Source organism: Pinus tabuliformis, chromosome X (genome assembly GCF_031772625.1).
Source record: "Pinus tabuliformis cultivar Carrire ecotype Pingquan chromosome X, CPIR1, whole genome shotgun sequence".
Classification (NCBI taxonomy): domain Eukaryota; kingdom Viridiplantae; phylum Streptophyta; class Pinopsida; order Pinales; family Pinaceae; genus Pinus; species Pinus tabuliformis.
In genome coordinates, this window is record NC_142308.1 from 1087792884 (window position 1) to 1087799616 (window position 6733).

Genomic DNA, 6733 nt, shown 5'->3' on the forward strand with positions numbered 1-6733 from the left:
CTATTCTACTACTTGTAAGATCTGATCCCGTAAGTTTGTCCCATAAGATATCATAGTTTCTATGTGATTCACCTATACTGTCCTGCTAAAAGCACTTGAAACCATGTTGTCCTTACCCTTGATGTACCTGATCTCAAATTCAAACTAGCTAATCATATACAACCATATAGCCTTCCTAGAATTCAGATTCGGTTGGTAAAACAAGTATCTCAACCCACTGTGATCACTCATCAATACAAACTTCCTGCCAAGAAGATAGTGTATCCACATCTTTAATGCATGAATGATTGTTGGGAATTTAGGATCATGTGTTGGATAATTTTCTCCTATTCATTTAGCTTTTATGGCTCATAGCACACTACATATCCTTCCCGCATAGGAAATCCATCAAGTCCTCTCTTGCAAGCATATTTACACACCACAAACTCTTTTTCTGGATATGCAATATTTAACATTGGTGCATTTGTCAACAACCATTTCAATTTCTCAAAAATTGTTGCACATTCCTCTTTGCATTCAAATTTATTATCTTTCATCTACAGTGTCATAATAAGATATGTAATGTGAGATAATTTCTTGATGAACCTCCTATAATAACTTGCTAGCCCCATAAATGATCTTACCTCATCCACATTCTACGAGCTTCCCATTCCATGATAACCCTAATATTCTATGGATACACTGTTATTCCTTGCATGGAAATAACATGTCCCAAGTAATGTACCTATGTATTAAAGAAAATGCATTTCCTAGGCTTGGCATACAACTGCTACTCTCTCATTAATCTCAATACTACTACTAATTTCTCGACATGCTCTTCATTTTTAGAATATATCAAGATGTCATCAATGAATACAATAACAAACGTGTCCAAATAAGGATGAAATACACTCTTCATCAAGCACATAAAAGTAGTTGTGGCATTAGTCAAACCAAATCGAACTACAACAAACTCATAATTACCATACCTGGTCCTGAAAGTAGTCTTGTATATGTCCTCTTCCTTGACGTTTACCTGATGGTATCCCGATACCAGATCAATCTTCGAGAACATTGTTACTCCCTTCAACTGATCGAACAAGTCATCAATCCTCGAAAACAAATACCTATTCTTGATGGTCACCTTATTCACCTGACTGTAATCAATGCATAGCCTGAGAGTACCATTCTGCTTCTTCACAGACAACACTAGTGCATCCAAACATGATATACTTGGCCTAATGCCTTCCTTATCACGAATTTATTTCAACTATAACTTCAAATCTATTAACTCTAGTGTGCTCATCATGTATGGTGCATTCGATGTTAGTGTTGCCCTTGGTGCCAACTCAATGGAAAAGTCCCCTTCTCTATGAAGCAAAAACTCTCAAATATCTATTGGAAACATATCCTGAAACTACTACAAGTTCAGTTACCTACTGAATACCTACACATCCTCAATAACCTTACCTTTATCACTAGTAATGTGCATTGCAAATAACACACACCCTTTTATGTGATTATGCTTTGCCTCCAAGATTATTTTATCTCCATTTTCATCCAAACACTCAATATATTTATCATAAAAATCCACCTTAGTCCTATGAAGATATAATCCATACATACCCAAAAGCATACTATATGATCCCAATGGCAATACATTGAAATGTGTTGAGGTAGGCATAACATTCAACTCAAATGCACAAGGTCTTACCCAGAGATACATTGTCTTCTTTGTATCTGTAGCTAATTGCGCTAACCATGAGTCTACATGCACCTTGTTTGGTAATTTAATTGAGTTTAAGTTACTGTATAAATTATTGACAAGTGCTTCTAAACTGATAAACTGTATGTGCACCAGTTGTGCTATGATTCTTTATTATGTGAGTAAATTTTTTAATTTAATTAGGATGTTTTCATGCACATGATTATTCTAATAAATTTTAACTCTTGAAAGAAAGGAAAATATCACGCCGACATAAATAAAACTGAATTAAAGTGCAGAAGAAAATAGGAAAATCAAATCTGAATTCTCTTTACACTTGTAGAAAAGAAATCTAATTTAAAATTGCAGAAATAAATATCACACCAGCAAATCTAGATCAACTTCTAACTTGACAAAAATGGAACTAAATATTAAATAAAGAATTAAAATATCACGCTGGAAAATATGAATCAAACTAATAAAGCCTTGAAAGAAACTATACTTATAATTGATAAAAATTTACATGTGCATAATAGATCCTTTTGATATATTTTCTTCATCCTTCACACAATGAAATGATTAAATCTATGAAATAAATATTCCACAAACTCTAACACAAACTTTTTTCTCACTGTCATGATCATTCACCGAAAGTCATAACCAAAATATTTGTTGTGATAATATAATGCTACAAAACTTAAGATGCAAAACTGAAATATAAACTAAAAATAAAATGAGACCTTACAGCTCCCAGGAGGGCCTCCTGTGAGTTGTAGGTAAGTAGTGATCAATCAGATATTAAAAAAGAATCAACATAACTCATGGAGGAATAATCAAGCTTGATCTTCTAAATGCAAAGAGTGTTTTTAAAATAATAGTCGGTTTGCCATCATCATTCTGAGAGGTAGCTTTTATAACCTCCTTCAATAAATTGTTTAGAGGTTTTTACACCTATCTTACTCTACAAAAATTCTAAAGATAACATAAGATATTATGAAATAGTGATTTATCATGATTTTTGATTGGCGAAGCAAATAATTTTAAAAATATCAATTTCATCCTTATCATCTATCTCATCGCTCGCCTGATTCACATTTGGCTCCTTTTCCGCTAGGTTGACTTCCATGTTGACCTGCTCATATGACACCCTTATCATCTTGTTGGATCATGAATATAGTTGGATATTGTTATGTCGGTTGTTAGCCACCTATCCATACATTTCATTCTTCACCCGGTGTTTCGGAACTTACAAATTCTTCAAGTAAGTTGCAGAATCAATCATTAACTGCAAAATTGATGCAATTTGGTAACTTATGCAAATATTAAATCAAATAATAATGAACCAACGAAACTATGAAAAAAATATGATTAGGTACTTTCTTTTTCCAATAAAATTGCAAGATGACACCTTATTGAGATTATTATGGTGAAAAAGGAAGAATATGGAGCGAATGGAGTTTAGGGAAGGTGTCAAAAACGAACAGTTTTGGTCTTCAACATTACCCCACACAGAACATATTGCATGTCTCCATGCAAAAAGTTTCAAAGTTTGTGATCCACTCTGTCACTGAGCTATCTTCGAAGCTTAAGAAACAACCTCTAAATTGGTACTCTTTATATTTATTATTTTGGTTTTGGTTGCTATCATTAGTTTCTTCATTAAAATATTGCATTGCAAACCCATGATTTTACTTTTCAGAAGTTTAGTTTTAGCTTTTAAATTCTTGTTTTTCTTGTACCAGTGGCAAATATGTAAGAGAATTATGATTTTGATTCCTTTGAACATCATTTTGTACATTGATTGCTTCATGTTCCTTCTTCAGAAACTTGTTTAACACTTCTAATTCATAAATTTCCTATTTAAGAACTTTTTTAATTCTAGATTCTTCTAGAGGGCTGAAATGAATCTCTTCACTTTGAATTTTTCCCTGATTTGAGGATAAATCAACAATTTTTCCTTATGCTTTCCATTCAAGAGATTCTATATAGTCATAGATTTCTTGTTGAACAAGTTCAATCTCTGGTGTCTTCCTTGTTGGACTTGCAATTGGTGATGGTACTTTCTCTGCTTCTTCTTCTTCTAAATAAAAATGAAAAACCTGGAGATTGTTTAATGGGCAATTTCATAAGTCGTGAACTTCTTCTCGATGGTTTTTTAGTAGTGAGAGCTTGCTTCTTTTTGTTACTTTCTCTTTTGTATGTTCCCACCTTTGATGTACCTTCATGTGTACCAATATATTTCTTATTTTTAAGACTCTCTAAAACATTTTCAAGAGGGGTTTCATCATCATAATCATTCTGTGTGTGCTCATCTTTTGGAGTTTCCTATGCAGGTGTTTCATTTTGAAGCTTAGGGTTTGAGGGAAGCTTTTGGTGGCTTATTCTTAGCTTAGAACCATACTCATCTTGATCTACTTCCTTAAAGTGATTTTGAACTAGGAAATCCTCCCAATTATCCCCTTTAATCTTCAAATGGGCTTCAATTAGGATTTTTACTAACCCATGATGATACAAGGCATTGTCAATAGTTTGAATATTTCTTTAGATATTAGGAGCCATCTTTCTTAAACTACAAAACATGAAATATGGAAAATTGATTTTCTCGCCATCAATAAAATGCATTCTCAACTGAGCATGGTAAAAGAACATATTTCCAAACATACCTTCACAGGTTCCGAACTTCTGAATGATTAACAAAAAATTTCTCCATTTACATTTTAAAGTTGTTACTATAATTTCCTTCTTAAAAATGGATATGTTCATACCTGTATTTTTTAGGAAGATTTCCCAATCTTCCTCCTTCATTTTGTGGTTTTTAAACCAACTTTCCCTATTTCTTGGAAATATTGTAGCTTCTTTGATGAATGACTATGACAAGACTAGCCTGATATCTCCAATTTCCGCTTGTTATGAAACCAGCTCACAAAAAGATAGAAAAGATAGATCAACACTTTGGAAACCAGCCCCTTCGAGGGGGCAACCTCCTTTACATTACACAAATGAACAATTCTTGGATGATACAAATGGGAAGACCTCCTTTCTATATATAGGAGTCTAAGGGGTCATAATTTAATTAGAGTCGACATAACAATAATAACACTGAGGGGACTAGATGGGCACAAACATATAATAAGGGGGTTGTGCTAATAACAATAAGGGGTTAGACTAGTAGTATAGGGACCTAACATGCCCCTCTCCTTCAAAAAGTGTTGTCCTCAATGCTTGAGTAGTTCTTAATGTTTTTGTATAAAATTCTTATCCTCCCATGTGGAATCTTCAACGAGTAAGTTCTTCCACTGGATGAAATACTTTGAAATTGATTGATTTCATAGCTGTCAAGTTTTTGTTTTTGTGACTCCTCGAGGTTCCAATATGATTTTTCCTTCCTCATCAAGTTCTAGCAATATTGTTTGAACTGGGATGTTCTGCAACTTTTGAATGAGTGCCCACACTTCTTCATCCTTCTTCCATTCATCCCTTGCTTCGTTTATCCAATTTGTTTGGATAATAGAAATAACACAAAACAATTCTTCTACATCCTCATCCTTTCTTAAGAGTGCATCTACAACAACATTTTGCTTCCCTTTTTCGTAGATGATTTCAAAGTCATAACCCAACATATTTGTGACCCATTTTTTATGTTCCTCTAAAGATAATTTTTGTTCTAGAAAGTATTTAAGACTGTCATTATCCATTTTTACCTTGAAGTGTCTTCCCATTAGGTAGGGTTGCCATTTCTTAAGTGCATGTAGTATTGACAACATTTCCTTCTCATAAAAAGCTTTGTGTAAATACTTTCCTTTGATTGGATGACTTTCGAAAGAAATGGGTCTTTGTTCTTTCATTAAAACAACACCAATTCCATTTCCTGAGGCATCGCATTCCATTATAAAGGTTTTTGTGAAGTCCGGTGTATGCTAAGACTGGTGCATGGCACATTGCTTGTTTAAGATGTTCAAAGGCCTTGGTTGCTTCTGGAGTCCATGAAAATGCATGTCTTCAATAATGTTGTTAGATGTGCTACTATTCTGCCATAATTCTTAACAAACTTGCGATAATACCCTCTCAAGTGGAGAAATCCTCATAGATGCTTTATGGATGTGTGGATTTTCCATTCCTTAATGGATTTAATTTTTCTAGGGTCTACCTTAACACCTTCATGAGATACAATATGACCCAAATATTCCAACTCTTGTACTCTAAAGAAACATTTGGATATTTTTGCATATAATTGTTTCCCCTCCAATAGTTTGAGCACCATGTCAACATGTTGGACATGATCCTTCCAAGACTTGTTGTAGATTAGTATATCAAAAAAAAAATACTAACACAAATTTTCTTAGGAAGGGTTTGAAAATGGAATTCATCAAAACTTGAAATGTAGAAGGTGCATTAGTAAGGCCAAAATACATGACCAAAAATTCATAATGACCCTCATGAGGTCTAAATGACGTTTTTAGAATGTCTTCAGTATTCATTTTGATTTGATGATATCCTGAACGAAGATCCAACTTGGTGAAATAAATTGATCCATGCAATTCATCCAATAATTCATCAATGGCAGGAATGGGAAATTTATCTTTAATACTGAGCTTGTTGAGCTCCCTATAATCTGGACACATGCACCATGATCCATCCTTCTTGTGAACCAATACTACTAGAGTAGAGAAAGAACTTTAACTAGGTTGAATTATACCAGCCCCTAGCATTTCTACAACCACACGTTCAATTTCACTCTTTTGGACATAGGGATATGTGTAAGGCTTGATGTTTGGAGGAACACTTCCTGGAATCAAATTAATATCATGATCATGATCATGAATAGGTGGGAGAACTTCGGGAGTCTCAAATACCATGGAATGATTGTCCAAGACTTTTTGGAGATCTGGAGAAATTGATGATTTCGATGTGGGAACCTCTAGTGAACATAATCATGCAATTATGCCTCGTTGTTTTTTATTTAGAAGCTTTTTCATTCCTTTAGAGCTTATTATGTTTCATGGTTTCCCTACGATATCCATTAATTCAACTTCCTTTCCTTCTGAAGAG